General features: G+C 44.1%; 1 protein-coding gene across 2 annotated transcripts in view; it reads left to right on the forward strand.

Moving 5' to 3' along the window:
* Positions 1–2,890: 2,890 nt before the first annotated feature.
* The window catches only part of LOC308581610 (clathrin heavy chain 2-like), a 45,470-nt gene continuing 23,830 nt past the window's right edge, over positions 2,891–24,530 (forward strand). The window contains exons 1-2 of one of the 2 annotated variants that reach the window (XM_081184280.1): positions 2,891–2,975; positions 4,715–4,789. The gene's annotated coding sequence lies outside the window, so the exon portion shown is untranslated. Of the gene's footprint in view, positions 2,976–3,439; positions 3,686–4,714; positions 4,790–24,530 lie in introns of those variants that run through there. The other variant, XM_081184279.1, reaches the window with a different exon arrangement.

The raw sequence follows: 24,530 nt of genomic DNA on the forward strand, positions 1-24,530 counted from the left end.
AAGGCATGCAAGCTCCACCCCCCAGTCGTTCTTAGACTTCTTATTGGGTGAGCAACACAGCCAAGCAACACAGTTGGAGCCTCCCTCCTCCCTGGCCGGCAGGGAGGGAGGGAGAGGAGCTGCTTCCTTTGAAATTTAAGGGACATCATTTAAGGGACATTTAAGGAACATCCATCAATAAGGGACAGCAGCAGGACATGGCGCTGGAATAAGGGACTGTCCCTTCAAATAAGGGACACTTGACAGCTATGCTCTGATCCAGCTATGCAAGTGCACTGTAGCAAGGGCTGCACACATAGCCCATGCCAGATAATCAGAAATCATGGTGGATGAAGGATCTGACATGTGGGGAGATGGACTACAAACTGACAGTGTTCTGACCTGGACTACATGCAACACAGCTTGGCAGATGCATCGGGGGGAACCAATTGTACGGTAACAACACCCATTGGTTCATACAGTTCCTCATTCTATTAGAGCTGGGGTGGCTAACATGTGTCTCTCCAGAAGTTGTTGGACTCCAACTCCCATCAGCCCAAGCTGCTATGGCCAAATACAGACAGGAGCTGTAGTCCAGCAAATGCTTCTTTCTGGGGCTGGTGATCAACATGAAAAGTGTGCTTCATGAATTTTTTTAAAAAGGTCTCTGATCCTTCCATGTTATTAGCAAGCCCATGGTAGCAAGATGCTTGTTGAGCCGATCTCTCTTAGCTCCCTCAGAAGGCTTTTGCTTCCATGTCTTCTCCCCCCAAAACAAACTTTTGCACATCAGACAAGTAGTTGCAGCCAATGATAGGGAAGAATGAGAGTGATAATTTAAGTTTAAAGACTTACCCTAACCTAGGAATGCGCAGACCTGTTGGTTTTGATTTCTCTTAAGTTCTCACTTTTCCAATTTTAAGTTCTCCATATTTCTGTTATCAGATTGAGAATTGAGAAAAACAAGTCCTCTTGTAAATTCAGCATTTGAATTGTATGCAATTTTACTTAATAGACACATTTTTATACATTGATTTTTCCTTTATATAATGCACTTTTACATGCTATTTTCACTAATATGCACACTTTAGTCTAGCAAGCACATTTCTTTACACCTTTACGTGACTGGAGAAATGTGCTGCAAAATTCAGAGGGTGTGTATTTCAAAGGGTGGTTGTCTCTTGGTTCACGTATTCTATCAGAAAGTACAAATTAGGTAGGTTCACCTTTAAACGTGAACTGAATAGCATTTCTCCCCCCATTCCGAACCTTCCTGCGGATGCCAAGTGTCTGAGACCCTCTTGGAGGGTCTTGCTTCTTCCTTCTCTGTGCCAATGGGGAAATGGCCGCTCAGCTGATCTTCAAGTTAACACCACTGTTGATAGGTGTGGTGGTTTCACGTGGAGCACGGTCAACACCATCTCTGGGAAGCAAAAGAGGCTGGGGAAGGTGCAGGATGCTGAACCTATTTCAGTCACTATGGTGACAGGATGCAAAGTCCTGTTTTGTAGAAGTAACACCAAGAACTGTGGCCTGTCACACCGAGGTGGAGAAAGCTATTCGATCCACCTATTAAGGTACAAGAGCTCAGTGCTCCTTTGCATCCTGTCACCAAGTCTACATTGGACACACCAGACTAGAGAATCTAGCCACTCTAAATTCCTAAAAACATCATTTGGGGGCATTGAAAAGAAATAAAGACAACCAATATGACCAGTGGGGAAACATGAAAGCATATTCACCCCTCAAGCTGAGTGTGTGGTATCTGATGAAGCAGTTCTGTTAACACAAGGACTCCTGGCTGTATAACAGAACTTTTCCTCTCTCTCCTCTCTCCACAAGGCTCCTAAATCTGTTCTGAGGTTCCCCCAAATCTCTGGAGAAGAATTGGAGAGGATGTGGTGGGTGCACAGACAGAGGAGAAGGGGGGTGGAGTTCCACGGGATAAAAGAAAACCCTTGCACTAATGGAAATACTTTGTTGGATACCGTCCACTGTTTGCATGATACAGTATAAGTATGTGCAATCCCTACCAAGATTTTCCAAAGGCTGCCTTGCACAGTTTCCTTCAACATTCCCAGACAAACATATTCAAGCCAGTTTTTCACATTAACTGCTTCCGGCCGTGAACATTGCACACCATCTGCATTATTTTTGCTTCCGCCACCCCCGTCAAAAACCAAGTAGCTGCTCGGTTGGTCTTCCTCGCTGAATTCATCTATCTCTTGTTGCCATAAAACAAGCTTTCTGAAACCTCACATTCCCTCCGTATCTTTCTCTGGAGCATGAGAAAAGTTGTGTCTGGGCCCCACTCTCTGACTCAGCGGATTAAATAGACTTTGTTGGGATTACAGCTGCCAATCAAGTTCAAGTGCATTTTTAATAGTTTAATTTGTGGCACAGGGTTTCAAATAAAATCATCAAGTGCAGTCGATTAAACTCATTAAGTCCTTACGGACTTGCCTGTGTGCAGTGCTGTTATCAGATTCCGAGACATGAGAATTAATTAGGCCTCTGTTATCCTTTGTATGGATTAGCGTGCTAGGCCCAGAGGCCTGGCGTTTTTCTGTGAATACACTAGGCCTATAATCTCTTTACCAGCCCTACTGGGAGAGGCAGCGGCCTAAAGAGATTTCTTCAACATTCCTCAAAGATCAAACTACAACCAATTTCACATTCTCTGACATTTTTATTTAAATAAAGTACTGTGCAAATAAGTCACTTTGCCCTGAAGAATACAGGAAGGTGGAAAGGCCTAGATTCTTAAGTTATGGACTACCCTCTGAGGAGCACCCATTTGACTTTTGGGAAGGAAGTGAAACCTTGGTTCCTTTGAAGTAGTCCAGGAAAGGTGCTGACCATATCACTCCACTTTTGCTAATCTTGTATTTGCAGTTGCTAATTATTACTGCAACCTCTTTTTTGGCTGTACTGTTTTCATCCTTGCTTTGTTTTCTTGTAAACTGCCTAGGGTGCCTTTTGGATACGAAGGGAAGGTAAAAAAAAAAGTTTTAAATTCAATAAATAATCAGTCTAGTAAATACAGCTGGCATCCTGTATTTGCATCTTCCATGTGAAATATTAGCACACGGATTATAATAGTACATGAAGGGAATGGGAACAGAACATTCCTGGCTTTTAATCGAGTACAGCCTTACAGCAGTTGTGTTGTGCTGGATTTGATGATAGGATGTCCGTTTGTCTTGTCTAGCATTTATCATGGTTTGAAATCATTACGCACATCGTGCATCAAATATATTTTGTTCTTATGTATGGTTGTGCACCCTAAGGTTCAGTCTTACAGCCCAGTCTACTGTAGGTTTACTGAAAAACACCACTAACAGGTCACAGTCACCAAGGCCATGGTAACCTCCAGTTTAGACTACTGTAATGCATTCTACATGGGGCTACCCTTGAAAATGGTTCAGAAATTGTGATTGGTGCAAAATGCAGCCACCAGGGTGCTGATGGGGGCAACGGGTTAGGTGTACGCAATCTCAATTTTACAACTACATTGGGTGCAGGTTGTGCCCAAGGTGCTTAGACTTAAAGCCCTTAATGCCTAGGGCCTAAATATATCAGAGAATACCTGCTATTCATGCCTTGAGATTTGCAGACGAAGTCCTCCGAGTGGTCCCTGCACAGAAAAAAAACAGCAGCTCAGGGAAGAGTGTGTGTTTTGTGGTGAAATTCATTTCCCACTAAGGTACATCTGACTTCTCCAATATATTATTTTTGGAAATGGGTTAACATCTCTTTTGTCAGGATTCTGGAGGAGAGGTGTGGTGAAGAATTGTTAGCTGACAAATAATTTGATGCCGCCTTTTTCTGCTGTTCTTAGAGTTATGGCATTATTCTGATTATATTTTGTTTGTATTTAATTCTATTGTTTTCAATATGTTTATATTGAAGTAAAATGTCCTGGGGCCTTACTGGCAAAAGGCAGTATATAAGACAAGACAAACAAATAAACAAACAAATTTCAGTGAGACTTTCTTTCGCTTAAACAGCCCTAGTACCCTAGTAAATTACAATAAGTGTATTTCATTGAAATTGTACTCTCCAGTCTTTCCTTTCTAGAGGGAAGTTCATTGAGCATGTGGCAGCAGAACAATTTCAGGCATTTTCATTCCCATTTTATTTACTGATAATGATAATAAATGTTAGTTAGCCTGTTATCTCTTTTTCTAATTTCCATCAACACTTCCTCATGTTCATTCCCCTCAGAGAAGAGATACTTTCCACCTCCACTGAACTTCTCACGGTCCTGGCCATTTTTACTTAGCATGCATGGAGTTGGCTGGAGCTAATCCAACCCGAAGGGCTGTGGTATGGCTAGGAGATGGGCCAGGCAAGTGAGGAGGCACTGGGTAGACCAGGCATAGGCAAACTCGGCCCTCCAGATGCTTTGGGACTACAATTCCCATGATCCCTAGCTAACAGGACCAGTGGTCAGGGATGATGGGAATTGTAGTCCCAAAACATCTGGAGGGCCGAGTTTGCCTATGCCTGTAGACTGTGGCACTGAGACCCATCCGAAAATGGGCCAAGAGTCCCAGCCTACTTTTTGAGAAATGCCGATGTATATGGAACTGCTGGGAGACTAGCCAGAGCCTTGGCAACACATTTAATCAACAGACAACTGTATATTCAACTGTATATTTCTTGAAGTTCGCAGGACCTACCATCTCTGTATGTCTATGATACCTCCACCTTGTCTACTCCTACTGAACAGGTTTGGAGTCACAGTGTATTCTTGGATCTGGCATACTCCTGTAGAAGCAGCCAGCTGTGGTAGCAGTGACAAGAGGTAGGAGTGTGTTTTACCATCTATATTTACTACGAGTAAGCAAAGACATGCTTTTGTAACCTTCACACATTAACCGTGAGAGTGTGCTCCTTTCAGGACATGTAGCTCTTATTGATATATTATTGAAAAGCAAACCTTTTGGAATATATGTATGAAGTGTGCTTCCATATTTTGATTCAGAAAAAGATGCATTTCAACTATTGCATCAGGACTTGGGGAAACAAAGGAGGGCAACCCCAGCATACACAGTGGCGGAGCTTCATGCTCCGGCCCCGGGGGGCGGAGAGCAGGTGAAGTGGGGCTGGCGCGCGTCCTGGGGGCGTGGCATCCAGTGCTGGGGGGGACAACCATGATGGCACCCCACCCGGATTGCGCTGCTGGGGGCGGTGTGCTCCCCTGCACTCCTCTTCTTCCTCCAGTGAGCATACGTACATCTCTCCCCAACCAAATGACGTCACTGAAGACACCAACCATCAGATTGCTTTTTGCAGCAAGGGGTTGGCCTCAGGCACAGGTTTCAACATGAGCACAAATTACTTGGATATAATGTGCCAGTTGAGTGTTTTGCACAAGCAGGGGAACAAATGGCATAACAAGGAAACCATGTTAGTGATTTGTTCAGAGGAGGGAGTACAGTGCTTTAGGCAGAGCCCTAAGGTGGGATTTCTTTGGTCTTTAAGGATATAGTTATTTACATTCACCAATAAGGCCAGCCACTCACAGGGTTTGCTAAACGAGGCTTTGTCCAAGAGCATTTTTCCAGAGACATAAATTATTTTTGATAGGCCAGCTGCCAGCATACCCACTCAGCAAATGTATGGCAACGTTACAGCACATTGTAAAAAGAGTGATGAACTTAAGGGGATGAGGAAAAGTAATCCTTACTGCAGCTGGCAAGAGTTTTACACTCTCTAACGGCCCTGGCAAATTGCATTTGCAGGGAGTTCAGCTTTGGCAATTTTCAAGCTCACTCACTTGGGCCTACCAGTTCTTGCTTTGGTTTATTACAGAGGTTTAAACATATGGGCCCATGACCTCCAAGTCTGTGACTCCCCAAGGTGACTTCAACAATCAAGTCCAGTTACAGTATTTCTTCCCTCGCTCTTCCCCTCCTCCCATTTCCCTTAACTTCCATTTCCTTGCTGACAGAGTTACAGAGCCATTCAGGGGCTGTGCCTGGTGTAGCAAATAGTTCAAGGCCTTGTCTGGACCCCTGCAGATGTGAAGGTCTGATATGCATCAGATCTGAGCAGTCTATACCGTATTGCCCACTTCATCAGCACTGTGATAAGAATCACACAATAGTCATGAAGAACTTGTCTGTGGTGTGTTGCAGGAGCAATAAGGTTTCTCATGCCCAGTGTGTTATGAACCATACTGTTATCGTTTCTGCTGTTTAGCCCAAGCCTGGGGGGGGGGGGATGAATAACAATAATGCAAGTGTGCAGAAACAGTAATTGTATATATAGACTTGTCTCCTTTTATTTATTTATTTTTAAAGGGTTTCACCTATTCTTTTGGCCAATTTTGTTTGCTTCCAACCAGATATCCACCATTCTCCTAATTTACATGTGCTCCAGTGCCTCTTGAAAGTCACCCAAATCAATGTTAACTCTTTCCAAGAACTTGGAAATTTAAGTTGTATAAGCAGGCATGAATTTGCCACTTTGTCTTTGTTAAAGTGGTACAGCCTGCTTACTTGAGGAGAGGGAGCAACACCTGGAAACAAGAGAGATGCTCCCCTTCTCAACATCAAACATCAGATAAAACGCTTCCACTGTCTTATATTTATCTAAAACAAAGCTGCATACAAGGAAGACGGAGACCCTGGGCTTTCCCCTCACTTCAGCTTCCAATAATCTCCACTGATCCCAGAGGATGCTACAACTTTTGTTTAAGACTTTGGTGACCCTTCCCTTGCTTTTCACCTCCCCTATAATTTCCATATAGTATTTATAGGCTGCTTTATAATCAGTTTCTCAGGGCAGCTCACAACAGAAGATAAAATACATATGCATACATACATCATTGTATTTGTATGCTGCCTTTCCATAGTTAAAACCATGCTCAAGTCGGCTTAAAACATGAACAAAATTACATAATTACAGGTATAAAAAGTAGACATAAAGACAAAATAAAACATCAAAAAGTGCACAATCAAATAAATCACCACATAAATCATAATAAGATCTAAAATAAAGATACAAAATGATAACATCAATAACGGACACCCCACAGTGAAACCCCCTAAACAATGCCCTAGCCCAAGAGTCTGTTCAGCAACCTCAGCTTTTGTAGCTGGAGTCAGTCAGGCCCCTGTCCTCCCAGGCCATGTGGAAAAAGGCCTGCAAGGCAGGCAACAGGTCTTCCAAGACTCACAGCCAATATAACATTCACAATTATTTTTCTCTATTTTCTTTCCCCCTTCATTTCCAAATGTTTTGCATTTATAGCACAATTATATAGTGTCTATTCAAAAGTAAGTCTCATGGAATTAAGTGAGTCCCACTGAATTAAGTGAGACTTACTACCAGATAAGTGGGTCTTTAGACTCAGTTTGTAAGATACCCTTACTCCAATTACTTTATATGGGGTTACTGTATCCCTGAAAGGATGCTATGAGGTTAGTCAAGCTGAGAGGTGAGAACATCTATCAACTTTGTATCTGAATACAGGATTGTATCCACCTGTTCCACATCCAAGACCTTTCCTTTTAATGTTTGTGCCTCACTTTTCTTTCCAAAAGTAAAGTCAAAAGCTGCTAACAATAATTTTAGTGTTTGTATGTGTGTGTCGCAAAGAGAGGGAGAAAAGCAGGGAGGAGAATGGCAATAAAATTGTACAATAACATCAATAAAATTTCAGTTCAGTTCCTAAGGGAAAACCCAACTATTCAATTAATAAACATATTACAAAGTCCATAAACATTAAATCAATAAATTCCTGCAGTGTGAATATTTCAATAAGTAACAAGGGGATAATAAAACACAAGACATACTTTAGTCAAAAATATGTACTCTCATGCGCTCCCTCAACTAATATTTTGGAGCATGCCATTATTGTTATAATCCTGTACATAGTTACATGGGAGGCAGTCCCATTAAACTCAGTGGGCTCACTTCTAATAAGGCCCACTGTTTATCTGAAAGGTTGACTGTTGTAGTTAAATATTTCTACAAAATAAACAGCACCAATTTCATTACTGCAATGTGCTTAATGTGGAGCTTCAGTTGAAGACAACTTGGAGGCTGCAGCTAGTGCAGAATGAAGTGGCTAGGCAACCATGTGGAATATTGTTGTTGCCATGTTGCTGGAAGCATGAAACACCATTTCTAAAAGAACTACTGGTCTGGAGAAAATTTATCCTGATGTTTTTTCTACCATTCCTCCTCCATACAAAAAAAGCCGCATTTGAAAATTTTCAAAGAGGAGATAATATATCAGTGGGTGGAGTGCAGGTGTGTGTGTGTGTGTGTGTGTGTGTGTGTGCTTAGCTTACTTTCAAGGTGCCTAAATGTGCCAATAGAACATGGTAAAATCATTTTAAGAACATGAGAAGTATATGCTGAATCAGGCCAATGGCCCATCTAGTCCAGCATCCTATTTCCATAGTGGTCAGTCAGAATATACCTATGGAAAGCCCAAAAGCAGGAGCTTAGTACAACCGTGCACTCTCCATTTGCAATCCCAGCAGTGGCCATCTGCAAAGCTACCCCCCCCCCCAAAATGGCAGCCAAAGACAAGGTCTCCTATACTTGATATTCCTTCTTTACCAAAAAGGAGGTCAGTTTCTACTTGCATATGCCTCCTTGACAGAAACAAACTAGGGAGCTATGATATGCTTTGTGGCCAGCTCTTGTGTTCCCTCAGCAAGGGCATATAAACTGCCATAAGGGTAAGGGAACCTCTTGCCCTCCAGATGACATTAACTTCAACTCCCATCAGCCCTAGCCAGCAGTCAGTAATGATGGGAGCTATAGCCTAGCAATCGCTAGCAAAGGATCTCATAGAATCATAGAATCATAGAATCATAGAGTTGGAAGAGACCACAAGGGCCATCGAGTCCAACCCCCTGCCAAGCAGGAAACACCATCAGAGCACTCCTGACACTCCTGGCACTCTCTCTCTCTGCCTCTTTTCTTTGTGAATGACAAGAGTGTCTCTATATGACAGAGGCCATTGAGGCTTCAGCCACCGAGCTGCCAATTCAGTGAGTCATTCTGGAGAGATTAACAGTATGGAAAGGGGAAAAGGTGGGCACTTATCCACCAGGTCCGTACATAGCACAGTTGTTAGTGGGCAACGAACAATTTCCCTCCAGGGAAGGCTGAAGCAATGCTGGATGGAGTTTCTGGAACTGCCATGTGCAGCCTGCATGTCCCCTTGCTGAGAGAAATGACTGTAGAATGTGGCCTTTTGCTGAACACAAAGCCAGGCTGCCAGGAGAAGGATGCTGTGCCTGTGTTGTGGAAGACGCCTGTGCATGAATTTGTTTTATGTGTGTAGATCAGTGCACACTGACCAACACAGTCTTCGCCGTAAGGCTCTATTCTGATGGCATGAGTGTCACGACGACCGGTAGATTCTTATCTGTTGCAGCCTTCATCCACCTTCACAACCATTGTAACATACCACTTGTTATCTTTCGCCTGTTCTGCCATTAAGGACTTCTTGGATCATTCTTTGTCTAGCTCCTCCCCCTTGACCTTACCACCTTCAGTGACCCTACTGGGAATATGAGACTCTCGATGGCTTCACTCACAAGGATCATAGGAACGTGCAAGCCCACTCACCGCAACCAGGTGATGATCCAAAAACCCATCCCAAAAAGTCCCATGGCGATTGGCAAATGGTAACGGGGGCAGGACCATGAAATCTTGAAACCCCTAGTCATGAACTGGCACATGGGCAGTGGATGCAGACTCAGTTGTTCTGACTCAAGGAATGAGGCAGTTGAGTAGCTCGGCAGCTGTATCCATGACTGAGCATTCCTATTTAGGATCCACTCTGCTCACCTCGAAAAGGGGGAAGGCCTAGAAAAGGTGCCCTAAACATAGTCTGCCTCCCTTTTTCTCTGACTGGATTACTGTGCCCAGTGGGGTCACCACCCAGTGGTCGTAAAAGACAAATGAACTTTGGAACATGGACTATATGGACTTTGTTGGATAACACAGATAATGAGCGTCCCAAATGGAAGACTGCCATCATTGCAAGAGAGTTGCGATGTTTTAACATCAATATTGCAGCGCTTCAAAAAACTCGAAGAGCAGGAGAAGGACAACTGAAGGAAGAAAGAGGAGGCTACAGATTCTTTTGGAAAGGTCTATCTGAACAAGAATGTTGAAGTAGGCTTTGCTATCAAAAACCATCTTGTGGAGCTCTTGTCAGAAGTCCCTACCAGCATTAATGAGCAACTTTAAACCCTTCGAATAAAACTCGTCAAAAACCAACAGGCTACTATTTTAAGCACTTATGCACCAACACTGGATGCCAATTCTCAGCTGGATGCCATCCTTTCAGAGATGCCTAAGACCTGGGTGATTTTAATGCAAGAGTTGAGTGAGATTTTGATCAGTGGCCTGGGACTATTGGGAAAGAAGGAACTGGCAACAGCAACCAGAATGCAATCTTACTTTTGACTATATGTGCAACGCACAACCTTGTTATTACCAACACATTTTTTTCGACAAAAAAATAAATTTAAAACATCATGGAGGCATGAGAGATTTGGGAACAGCATGGGCAAAGGTCTATTTGCACAAGCTAAAAATGCATAGTTATTTAGTTGAATACTCGTGCACACACCTAACATTTTTGGCCCAGTATTACTTATGAGGGCTACTCATGGCAGCAGAGCAAGGAAACACATATACTCATCAAGAGAGAGAGGAGAAAAGGAAGCTGAAAATGTTTGTTTTGACAGAAGCAACTAATTCAAGATTCGAAAACATGGGTCTGTCCCATAATCTGTTCTAGAGACTTGTTCTGAATTCCAAGTCTACCCTGTTACATCTCCCAAGTAAGGGGGAATGTTTACCCCACCCTTGTGTTCCCTCTGCCTGGTCCCTTTTCCTTCAAATTGTTTAATTCATCATAATTGAAGACAGGCACAGAGAGTTGTTGCTCCTTCCCAACCTCTCTTCACCATACGTCTCTCTCATACATTTTCCCCCTCCCTCTGTGCACATGAAATTGATGAATGCCTCTTTAAGGTCTCATGCCTGCCACCTCGACAGAACACCCTTGTAAATCAGATAAATATCTCAAGGATCCTTATCCTGGGAAAATTGAGATAATTGCACTAAATTGAAGTGCCTCTTTTTTTCAGCTGGAGTCTCTTGTAGTAACAGGTGCGCACTGACTGCTAATTCCTGCACAGGAATTACTCTGTGTCTCTCTCTCTCTCTCCATGTCAGAAGCAAAAGCTTCCAGTAGCAGGCCCAAGTCAATCCGCTGAACTGATATTTAGCCAAGATAAATTATCAATCAGGAACCTTTTTACAGCTCTATTCGAGACTCATTGAGAAAAGGTCACCCTTGCCAAGACCACAGTTATTTCTGACATTCTCAAGCTTATAAGCATTCCTGTGTTGGGTAGAAGAGAGGCAGGATTTGTCACGACTCATGCCAGGCTCAAGCAATTCACTTGAGTTCTCACAGCTGGAATCAATTTGAACAGAAGCCAGAATGGCTATGTTCCACCTTCACTGTTAGAGGCAATATGTCTCTGAGTACCAGTTGCTGAGAATCACAGGAAGGAAGAGTGCTCTTGTTCTCAGATCCCACTTGTGGGTTTTCCTTCAGGCATCTGGTTGGCTACTGTGGGAACAGGGTGCTGGACTAGGTAGGCCATTGGCCTGGCCCAGTAGGACTCATCTTGCATTCTTAAGCACTTTCTGGAGTAACCAGCTGCAAAGGAGCATGTGGGCCCTGTACCATTAATAATGTTGAAAAGGGCTTATTAATTGGGAAATGCACGTTCGAACATGTCAAAACGTGCAAGCCTGGACAAAAAGATAAATCTTCACAAGATGTCTGAAGCAACTGAGAGTTGTTGCTTTACATATGGCAGAGCGAAGGTCATTCCACAGTACAGCGGCAACAGAAGAAAATCTTGCCAAGTAAGGCTGAATGTACTGTGCAAGCATCCGCATTAGCCAGCAAAAATTGGGGGGGACGGGACCACATGAGTAGGCTTTTACTTTTCACTATGGGGTCATATTGCTTTCAATTCCTACCAAGGAGACAGGCAGCTTCTCACCTGCCTGTGAGCCACCTGGTTTTGCCTCATCTGGCCTGACAGCAGAGCAATTCTGCAGCCTGGCTGCAGCAAGGACAGAAAGCTTAAAGCTGGTCCACTGATCAGGGCAGGTTATTAACTCATTTTCCAAGTCAGTCATGAAAAGGAAGGGAGAGTCAGGTCACAAGTGTGCTAAAGGGGAAGAAGGTGACCTTCCAGCACCCACTGCTCCCCTTACCTCTTGCACAGCCCCAGGTGGGATAGGGGTGGAAGGGAGGAAGGGAGGAAGGAAGGAAACCATCATTGCAGTAATTCTGGTATTCTGCTGAACACAAAAGCAAATGGGGAATCTGACAGGGACTGAAAGTGAATGATGGTGCAATCTGAACAGGATGATTATTTCTCAGAGAGTATTCAGGAAACACCTGGGGTCCCAAGAGAAACCAGCAGATGGGGTTTTATAAGTGTAAACTACACTAGGGGAAGAACTTATATGGCAGGACAACTGTCCAGATAAGCAAAGCCAGGTTCCTTGCAGCCTTTGACATATAGATGCTGAGGTGCCCACAGATCTGAACACATCAGACACAACAGGTTCTCCTCAAAACAGCATGTCTCCTCCCATCTCAAAACCACTATTCCCTGTATGCTCCTGTATACCTTACTGCCCATAGTTTAGGCATGTGGAAACAGAGTCTTGTTGGTCTGAACCTGACAAGCTCATTCAGGTTCTAAGTTCCTCTTCATATTGTGAACTGTAGGAATTAAGATTTAAATCTCTCTTCAGAGCAGGATCCATTTAAATACCTCATGCAAAAAGGCTAAGCCAGCTACAGCAATCTACTGCTGCTCAGCTGCTACTTCCATCAGCAATGGGGAAACTCATCCAAGATGGTCCAAGCATGCACATTGCCTATATAGATTGCAGTGTGTATGCTTGAGGTCATCTTGGTGGGTCGCTCTGGTCCCCCCATCAATGGTGCTCTTGATATGTATCCTTATGCTTGCTACTAAAATCCTTGTGAGGTAGCACCTCCAAGATAGCACACAACCACGCTAGCAGAATAAAGGAGATTCAAGACTAAGGTGGTGCACTTTGAAGAACCTTTGTATCACCTTGCAAAAATGATGTCAGGTTAAGATGCACCTTTTAGCACAGGCATTTGGATGACGAGTTCAGAAAGTTCCTCCCATTTAATGTTTGTGTGTTACATAGCTGATTTGAACAGAGCTGAATGTAACCCTACTTGTGACTGCATGGTGAAGGGCAAGCTATAAATATCTATATATAAATAACATTAATGCATTGGGTGAAATGGACCTTCAGTTTGTCTCTTCTGAACCAACTGCCGTCCAGCTGATATGTCAGGTGTAGAATATGTGCTTGCTTTGCTCTGGACATTTACCCCTCCAAACGGATACATTATTCATAGCTCCCCTCCCCCAGTCTCTGCAGGAAGTGGGACAAGGGACCCAAGAAATAGGCCAGGCTGGGATCTTCCAGCCCTAACTACTGGAGAAGCATATGGGTTTAAAGGATAGCAGCTGTTCTTGCTTCCCCAGCCCATTATGGCAACCAGACACCCACTTTAGTATGGATTCATGAGAGCAGATTCTTCATAGGTTTTCTCACATTAGCAATAACTGGACCGTGGGGGCAGGCCATAGGTGAACAGGAAGACAGGCAGAAAACTGGTCCACAGTAATACAAACATAAAGTTAAAACATATATTTGATGGTCTGTAATGGTCTGCTAATTATTTTTCTCCCCATTAATTCGTTATTGGTAAAAGTGAAAAGGTGTAGGAGGTAAGGGAAGCAAACTTGTGTACTGAGTGGGTAGGAAGAAGAAATGAGATCTGCTGCAGGGCAAATTTCTACTCAACCCTGAACTTAACTATGGTGATGAGCAAAGATCCTTAGCTTGAAATATCAGTGACCCACAAATAATTTATCTAGCTGCTGTCGCATTCACCAAAGTGAACTGTTAAAAGCAAGCTACTTGAGAGGCTCGGAAATTGGAGTTTTTGCCTTCTCCTTGTGTCGGGAAGTGACCTGAAGACCAACCTGTGTAGAGCACACACACCCCTTTTGGAATTTCTTATGAGGCAATCAAGGAAGGGCATGTTGCACTTGTTCAATCCTACTCCAGAACTTTCCCTTGCTGAAACTTCACCATGAAGTAACACCAGGTGACATTTCCGCAGTTCTTGGCAAAGAGAATCAGCTTGACACTGTTTTGATTCTCCCCTTCCCCCTCTATGAAACTCCCACACGGCACTTTACAATTCAGCTTTGCTCTGAAATGCAGATCTTTGGCTACACAGCTAAGCAGCATGGCAGGCATGAAGCACCGTCAATCAAGCCCAGTCACAACACATCACATCTTAGAATTATGATGGATTTGTGAGGAGGGGAGAAAGAGAACCACAGGAACAAGCAGAAGCACCTGAACAAGGGAACTGCAGAAGACAAATCATCTGCATGTCAAATACTCCATGTAGCAATCACCTTTTGCCTTTCAAATGAATTTTTAGAATATTTGCAATAATCAGGTACTAGAAAGGCTGTTGGGGAAACTGGCTGCATACATTTTAAGCACATGACCACCCCTCAAAGAATTCTGAGTTTACCACTCTCAGAACCACAGTCCCAAACATCCTTAACAAACTAGTTCCCCAGATTCTTTGAGTGTTGCACTTTAAAAGTATGGCGTGTACGCAGCCACAGACATAAACCAGAGGGCTGGATTTTAGTTTTATGTAAGAAGGAGTGCAATACAAATGGCTCTCAATGTGTATCTGTGACTGCCTCAAGGCTGTCACTATTTTGCAGAATGAATTCAATCACATACTAGAAATTTAAGTTTGTGTAATTAAAGTGCTGTATCACAACAAATTCACTTTTTTAAAAACGCGGACTTCTTGCAGTTAGGAAAGTGAACGGGAAATGCACTAAAAGTGTATACTACCTACTGAGTGACAGGAAGACATATATCACCATGCAAAATAATCAGGATGAATGTTGATTGTCATGTAAGCTCCTCAGAAACAAATCAGAATGAAGCTCCAGTAAAGCATGGACATTGTATAACCTCCACCTAAGTTTTCTGACTTGCTAGTCAGGATGAATGCTAAATAATCAGGTCATCCGAGAAGAGTTTACAAGTTCCAAGACAGAATATCTCAGAATTCCAGTTGCTGAGGAGTAAAAACAGGAAAAGGCTTCCTTGTGGGCTTCCCAGAGGCATCTGGTTGGCCACCATGAGGAACAGGATGCTGGACTAGATGAGTCTTTGATCTGATCCAGAAGGGCTCTTGCGATATTATTTGTAACTGTCCTCTCCATGGGCATGCCAGTCTATCTCCATTCCTTCCATCTGCTTCAGTGAAGAGAGGGGAGCAGACCAAATTCTGCTAAGCACTGAAGGAACAGTTCTGAACTTCATGTGTCTCAATCTCAGGTCATTTCCAGATGAACTGTTTATTAAGCATTCATCCTGATTTCTTTGCACAAATTTGCAGGGAGGCTAGACAATGTCAGCTATCTATTGAGCTTTCATTGTTTACAGATATGGTCATACAACATGTCATCAAGCATTATTGCACACATTCCATTGCACACACACCTTCCTTATCACAAAACATCCAATTTTTTTGGGGGGGGGACAGGTACATGATTGAGTCCCACCCCAAAATAGTGATCATCTTGAAGCAGCCTTGGGGCATATCCATACTTGCCTCTTTCCAGGCAGAGGTCTGTGCTTGAACGCTCCGTGTCCAAGTATTTGGGTTTTTTGCCCTGAGCTTTCCCTGCAAAATCCCACTCTTTAAAGCTGAATCGGAGCAAACTTCAGGTTTTCTGCAGATTGACATTTACTCCTATTGAACCTTAAAGAGTGGATTTTCATGAGGTATGCTCTGGAGCAAAAGTGGGGACGCTCAGCTATGGAGCTTTAAATTGTGGACTGTGCCTAGAAAGAGTGAAGGGAAAGTGTGGATCAGACCTTAGTCTCCAGCTTAATTTATGGAAACAATTCACCCACTACCTTCACATATAATGCAACAAAGACATTGGGATAATTGCCTTGAAGGTCCCTGATGTAGTTCCATCTATGAAGAGAAGCAGGTCTGGGGCTGCCAACACTTTGGTCAGAGTTCACCAAGAAACCTCCAGTTATACCACTATGAATTCTCCAGTGAAAAGGTGGGATATAAAAATGTAATAGACATAGCATAAATACAGTGCAAATGAAGTGCAAGGAAAAATAATTAATCCCATTTGTCAAGAAACTTTATCAGGAGACCAAAATCTCATTACAATGAAATTCATTTTTATTTTTATTATAGCTGCTGCTGTGACAATTTTCCTTGTTTATGTGAGGAGTGTGCTATTAGATGTCAGGGAAAATTTCATAATCTTTGAGGAGGTAACTTGTTAGACTAAATAAAGAAGGCTGCAAGGATCAACATGATAACATTTTAGAATTATATATATTCTGGCGGAAAATAACCAGTGTGTTAAAGGGCATCTAGGTGCCAGACAATTTCAACAGTTTTCTTTTGCTTTAAGAGATAGCACTAGCAGTCCAAAGGTATGAAGCCTCCCCAGAAGTCTGCTCACTTTTTCTAGTGGCAGCGTTGTGGCCAGGCATTGGGGTCCCTTCAGTGATCCAGCGGCGGACAGAGATTGATGCCTCCTTCATTGCTGTCTGGGCTGCATCACCGGGTGGTCCACACCCAAGGGTGGTCCCACTGTCCAATCAGTGCCAGCAGGAGGTGTGCCACTGGTAAATTTAAACCGTGGCATGGCTGGGGAGCCCTCCTCTCTTAAAACAAATATTGCCCAGTGACCAATATTCCCCGGGGGCGGGGGGTAGGGTGCTTGGGAAGGTGGTGGCAGTCCACCTTCAAGCATGCTTGGAGGAAGCTGATTACTTGGATCCATTCCAGTTTGGTTTTCAGGCCTGCCATGGCTGTGAAGCCAGCTTGGTTGCTCTGATAGATGACATTTATCAGGAGGTGTAGGGTGACCCTGCTTGCTTTCCTTGATCTGTTGGCAGCTTTCACTACAGTTGACCACACTATCGTTCAGCAGCATCTTAGGGAAGTCAGGGTTGAGGACACTGAGCTTCAGTGGTTCGGCTCCTACCTCCAGAACTGCTTACAGAAGGGATGCTGTTGTTCAACACCATGTGAGATGTCCTGTGATGTTCCTCAGGGTTCCATCTTGTCTCCTGTGCTATTTAACATCTATATGAAGACACTGGGAGCTGTCATCAGATTTGGGCTTAAGAGTCATCAATATGCTGATGACACACAGACCTGTCTCTCTGCTCCATCTTAATCAGGAGAGGCGGTTGAGATGTTAGACCAGTGCTTGACAGTGATGGGCTGGATGTGGGCCAATAAACTGAAGCTAAATCCTGAAAAGTCAGAGGTGTGATGTGTACCAGCTTCCCACCCCCAGGAGGCAGGAAAATGACCTGTAATGGACAGGGTCACGCTCCTCTGGTAGGGGCAGGTCAACTGCTCCAGGATGTGCTTGAATTAATCTCTTTCACTCAGGTGGCCTCAGTTGCTATGAGTTTCCCACCCTCAGCTGCCTTATCAAGTTTCAGTGAGAATTGTTGAGATAATGATGTAAAGCACACTGAATACTTGAAATGCACTGTATTAATGTCACCAAGCATTATGTTTTCACTTCAGGAAGCAAAACGAAGATTTGTGTTTTTGACAAGGAGCTTATAACAAGGGTGATGTTTCAGACAGAGATTTCAGACATGTCACCTGATAATTTTTTAAAAGTAGGAATTTAAATATACAAAGACAGTAATGCCAGCCATTATTACTATTTGCCCTTACATATATCTTTTATTCCTGAAATTTCAAATGTTTTACAATGAAGCTTCTTCAATCATTTTGGGGAAATATAATGATCTGAGGAGGCCACAGCTAAATTTACTTACTAGATATCATTTATATCCTACCTTTCTACTGCCAGGAAATTTAAGGGTATGGGGTTCCCGGGAAGGTTTCCATCCAGACACTGGCTAGCCCCAACCCCACTTTGTTTCAACCATGTTGATAGATCAGAACACAGGGGTGCATCAAATGTTAGGGATACTTCTGTTGATACAGCCTATCACCGAAAGTAACGGCCTCACTCTATTCTGGTCAGAGCACACCTGGAGTACTGTGTCCAGTTCTGCACACCACAATTTTCAAAGGGTATTGACAGGCTGGAACATGTGCAGAGGAGGGCAACTAAGAGGAGCAAGGGTCTGGAAACCAAGACTTATGAGGAATGGCTCAGGGAGTTGGGTATGTTTAGCCTGGATAAGAGGAGACTGAGCAGCGATATGATAGCCATCTTCAAATATCTAAAGGGCTGTCACATGGAAGATGGAGCAAGCTTGTATTTTCCTGCTCCAGAGGGTAGGATGTGAACCAATGGCTTTAAGTTACAAGAAAGGACATTCCGACTAAACCTCAGGTAAAAACTTTCTGACAGTAAGAACTGTTTGACAGTGAAGCAGACTCCCTCGGAAGGTGGTGGGCTCTCCTTCCTTGGAGGTTTTTAAGCAGAGGTTGGATGGCCATCTGTCTTGGATGCTTTAGCTGAGATTCCTGCATTGCAGGGGGTTGGACTAGATGATCCTTGGGGGTCCCATCTGGCCCTCTCCTCAGTTCATACCCCAGCCTGCTGCTACTGGGCCAGCTTTATGTGTGAGTGTTTTTGCCTGACTGGAACTTTAATAATGCCTCTTGTTTCTTTGAGTAGAGGACAGAGGGGTGTAGAAACTAGCCTACTGCACAAAGGTAACATTTATTAATTGCTCACCCACTTTCCCCTTGCCCAGCAATGGCATGTGACCTCCCCTTAAAAAGGTTGTCCAGAAGGAAATGTGATCCTTGGTTTGAAAAAGGTTTCCCACCCATTCTAATTGATACTTTTGAGTAGTAGTTTTATTGGCCTGGCTGATGCACTCGAGTAAGGGTGAGAATAATGGGTGTGCCATACAAAATCCATTGAAATAGTTGCACTAGCAGAAGCTTGTTGTGCGACAGAAAGGGTTGGGGCACAACCAACCTCAAGAACCATGCTGGCTTCCTTCACCTTCCCTTGCAAAATCATTCAGCTAGCACAACTAGTACCCTGCTAAGGGACATTAACTTTCTGCAACACTGAATTATTCTATTGTGAACTAGACTGAAATGAAGATGCAGGAAGCTGCCCTATAGCGGGGGGGGGGGGGCTCTTTATCCATATAGCCCACCATTGCCTACATTGACTGGCAGGGACTCCGTCAGGCAGAAAAAGCATTACCCATCACCTGCTACCTGATCCTTTTCACTTGGAAGTAAACCTGGGGGGCTTTTGCTTCCCAGGGTCCCCCTCCTTCAAAAAAAGTGGCATACAAATATTGCAAATAAACAGTGAGCAAAAGAGATGGACAGAATCAGGCAGGGAAGGAAAAGAGACTAGGAACAGAAAAAGCCAACATCCTTCTGGCCTAAACCTGGAAGAACATCAGTCCAATTGCACATGCTCAAGAACCCAGGGCCTGGCTCGGCGGGTTAATGTGACAATCCATTTCTGACAGTGTGTCAATACAAAGCAATTTAAGAGTGCATGAAAAATCGACCCAAAGTAACAGGCAATTTCTCTGCTCTGCTGGTTTAGATGGAAGTGGGGTCCAATGAGGCTGGAGTATCTCAGCAAGCTCACTTCAGTCAGCAATGCCCAGCATCTCCCATCTCAGACTGTCACAAAAAGGGGGCGCCTGGTGGGGAAAAGGGATAAGAAAGTCAGTTCCCAAAGACAGAAACGGGCAAAACGGGCAAGAGATCCTTGTGGTCTCTCTAACGAATCATGTTGAAATAGCTGCAGCACATACCTTCCCCCTGAAACAAAACAGAATAGCAAAAAGAAAAGGTAGCCAGCTTTTCAGAGGGTGCAAGAAAAAGGATTACCCACTTATAAAGATACTCATGTACTGTATTCCTGTAGAAGTTGCTGGTCTGGACAAGGCTCTCTGCACTGCAAGAAGGTGAAACCAGAGCTGCATATCATGCAGGGATATTGTGGGTAGCTTCCTCTGTGGGCAGCTTTACAATAAAATAATTGACATGATAACGAGACATCACTTAAAATCAATAGGTGGAAAATCATTATTCTACTTACTCCTAAGACTAACAACAAACAGCACAGTATTTTGATTGTAAAAATCCATTCTGTTTAACTAAGTATGAAGGCCTGAAACAGAGTGCATAGGAGAACCAGATCTGGTGCTTGCAGCTGGCCAGGTTGAGCCCTGGCCAAGAGCCCCAGGGACTGAAGAGGCCCCTCACCGGCCTGACATGGCTGTGCCATCACAGGCCTCCTTTCTTGGACAGCCATTTTAGTGGTAGCTGGGCGGCAGTGGCACTTTTGAATAGAAGCCAAGCTAAAATGCTTCCCAAGCCTCTGCTAGAGATGGTGGGGAATAGTGTTGCCATGGTTAATGGTAGCAAGGGAATACTATGTGGCCACATTAGAGTGGGGGCCCATTCGTGGCACTATGCCAAAGACCCTCTGAAGTCTGTTGGAGCAGTTTCCAAAGCGATAGCCACGTTAGTCAACTGCAGCAAAACCACAATACCTCAGGTTACATACGCTTCAGGTTACATACGCTTCAAGTTACAGACTCTGCTAACCCAGAAATAGTACCTTGGGTTAAGAACTTTGCTTCAGGATGAGAACAGAAATCGTGCGGCAGCACCGGGAGGTCCCATTAGCTAAAGTGGTGCTTCAGGTTAAGAACAGTTTCAGGTTAAGAACGAATCTCCAGAACGAATTAAGTACTTAACCTGAGGTACCACTGTACTCTTGTGGCACCTTAGAGACTAACTAACCTGACATAAGGTTTCCTGGACCACTGGTTAGCTCTTATTAACCTAAAAATGTCAACCAAGTGAGCCTTGGAGATCTCCCAGTTACTGGTGCCACACTTATACACAAAAAGGTCCATTCCTGGGAGAGAACAACCTCACTGTAATGCAGGTGGTGGTGGCCACTTACTCCAGATGAAGTCATAGATCTGGGAGGAAGCAGTCTCCATGCCATTCCAGCTCCTGACCACCAACAGTTTCAAAACTATTGGCTGGTGATAGATCCCTGGAAAGTCCTACCTTTATCCCAGGGACAGGTGTAACTTTTCTCCCTCACTTTTGGGAAATATAGCTTGAGGAAAGCTCTAGCTCGTGAGCACTTACAGAGGACGACTGAAGTAAAATTCATTTTTATATCTCAGTCACTCATCAGGCAAGGTGGCTACCAAACGCCAAACCGAAGGAGGCCACATGCTGAATGATGGGTACTCCCTCTTGCTATATAGCAAGTAATTATTTGTGGGTTAATCCTTGATTCACTTGTTCTAGCAAGAAGTAGCGGGGGAGAAAGATGTATATTATAGAAATGAGGTTCAAGTTAAAGCAATAACAGTTTCCGTTTTCAACTGCTTTTCATGATCTGCCCTCGGGAGATTGTGCCTAAATGAGATTGAGCTGCAGTAAGAATGCTCATAATCCTTTTGGAATGGAGGAAGGAGCTAACTCATCCACATGACACCAAGTTCATAATGGCAGAGGGTCCCTTATATAGAATGCAGAGTAAGGCTTGCTCACTTCAGTGTTGTTCTGTCCATTCACAAGCAGGCTGGCTTGAAGGAAGGAAGAAAAAAAATCTTCAAAATACTTTCACACATCATAAATTTTAGTCCATGTGCCTGCTGTATAGCCTGTGGAATTAGCTGCTACTCAGTAAAAGCAGGGACCAGCGGCATTTATTACACATAATTCCCCTCTCCCCAAAGCTGTTGCCCACTCATTTGCAATCAGTCAAAAATTAAATGCCACCATTATTATTATTATTATAGTTATTAGATTCCAACCCTTCACAGCAATATAAAATACAGCATTAAAAACTATTTATCACATGCATTTATCACATTTATCAGGGAAATAATACCTAAACCCTACCAGAACTGACATACATACAAACCCAGCAGCCTTTTGTCCTCTGAAAGATGGATGGGGCTGGAGCATACCTCTCTTCGGTTCTGCAGCTCCAATTCTGCTGGAGCAGAGGGTACTTTCCAGCAAGGAGCATGGAGAAAGCAAGCTCTCCACAGCTGCTCCTTGTTTCTGGGCAACAGATGGAACTAGGACAGTGTTTCCCAAACGTTTTTGGGCAACGGCACACCTGCTTACCGAAAAAAAATCTCGCGGCACACCACCATTAAAGCCCCGCCCCGTGACGTCAGCGCGCAGCGTCACGCCGGGAGGGACGCACAAAAGTGAACGTTTTTTCCCTTCCCCTTGCCGGGGTGGGAGGAGGCAGCAGAGCGAGGGCAGCTGAGGCGGCGGCGGCGGCTGTTGTGGTGGTGGCGGCGATAGCGGGCGGAGGAGGAGCCGTCGCCGGGAGTTGCTGCTGCTGCTGTTGCTGCTGCTGCCCGGACATGCCGGCCTCCTCCTCCTCCGCTGTCTCGCGCTCCTCCCTTTTGCGCGCGCTGCCCCGCCGCTCGGCACCACCACCGCGGAGCCACCCCCGGCTCGACACGGATCCTCGCCGCCACCGCCTCTCGCCGCCCGACTCGCCCGCCTCCCTCCCACGGCACACCAGCCGGTGTCTCACGGCACACTAGTGTGCCGCGGAACACCGGTTGGGAAACACTGAACTAGGACCAGGTTGCTCCACCAAGCCTTGTCATGAGGTTCTTCTTGGCCAAGGTGGTGGTGGTGGGGTTGGCATGGAAGGATCAATGTTTGCTGTTGGATGATGTCTCAAATATTCCAAAACAGTATTTTGTTTATATGTCAATAGTTGGCTTTTATGTTTTTAATGTGATGGCTCCTGAAGAAGAAAGTTCCATTCCGAAACACATTGCACTAAACATTAGTAATTGCTACTTTCAAGAACTAGTTTCTCATTTTTTTACATTCTTTTTTTGGGAGGCAGAGGGTACAATCTGCCAGGGACCTGTAGTTCCCTGGCCAGTGGCCCAAGTCACTGGGCAATTTTTAATGTTGGCACACTATTTCACCAATGCAATTGTCCCACATTTTGTGCTCACTGGGCTTTAATGGTTGGTGGGACTGTGAGTTTCAGGGCAGATATCTGCATTTATGGTGGCAAAGTGAGGTTATACAGACCTTTGGGCTGGAAAAGTTCATAGAACTGGGAGTCAATCTATAACACACTGGTTGGGATAGTGGATGATGCTACTCAATGTGGATGATGCTACTCAAGTCATAAAGAACTGCTAGCATTTTTGCTTGTCACAGTGAGCTTGGAGATCACTAGGTGTTGGTGCACTACAGAAAGGTTGTCACTAGGGTTCTGGTTTGGCAGAAAACTGACCTGTCAACTCAGTGCAGTAAAGGGGAAAACAAGTCTGTTGGTCTTTATGTGCAACTTGGCAATCCTTTATATCCTCTATGTGTCACAAGATTAAATCTGAAGACCGCCGCCCCGCCCCCTATGTACACATGGGGGAAATATGGAGACAGTTGTTGGACTAATGTTGGTACCATAATCTGTTTAGTCCAATAAGCCTTCAACTTATGAGGGCGTTGTGTTCCAGGAATTGCACCTAAAGCCAAAAATGCATGTAGTCAAAACACACTGGGCACAATGGTGGGTGGGATTGCCAAAGTATTCCCCCCACACACAGATGCCCCCCCTTTTTTGGCCAAGTGCATAAAGCTGAATGTGCAAAAGTTAAATGTGTGTAAGTTGTTGACTTACTGTACTACTGTATTCCTTTAAGTCTGTGGTCATACTTTGTATCGGTGGAGAGGAAGAGTTTTTATGTGACAAATTGCATGTTTTGTTGGTCGTGTTTATTTAGAAAACAATGAAACTATTTTAAAATATATATTTAGTGCCGATAATCCCCAGACCAGACCAATTTGCCACTTAAACCAAAAGATGATGCTTTAAAAACCCATCACCATCAAAATGACTTTCATTTGATAGCTAAATAGAACATCCCACCATCAGGGGCAGTGCAGTTTTTGAACGACAGGCTCTGCAGATTGACAATAGAGGGAGCTCTGCTGCCTTCATGGCCTGCTTGCGCATCTCCAGGAAGCTCCTTGCCGTGCTACTTTTATTGTTTTGGTGCTTCTTGGTATTTATTTGCTCTCTACTGACCACTGCTGCAGCTTGTTTTAGTAATTCATTTATATTTTTAGCGTTTTAATCGCTTCGTTTTTATTGCTACATAGTTTCTTTTTATGGATATGCGCTGCTTTGGATATGCTGACTGAAAAGTGACTCATAAAACCCATTTAAATTAAAAGAGACGGTTTTGGGAACTGGTTGCCAGACTGAATGGGCCGTTGGTCTGAACCAGCTGGGCTTTCCTTATGTTATTAGCTCAGCAGTATAGAGATGGCTGGTAGGACAGCTTCTCCAGATGTGCCGGCTGTGGGCGATGAGACTTCTAACCCAAAA

This window comes from Podarcis bocagei, assembly GCF_964188305.1.
Source record: "Podarcis bocagei genome assembly, chromosome: 2".
Lineage (NCBI taxonomy): Eukaryota > Metazoa > Chordata > Lepidosauria > Squamata > Lacertidae > Podarcis > Podarcis bocagei.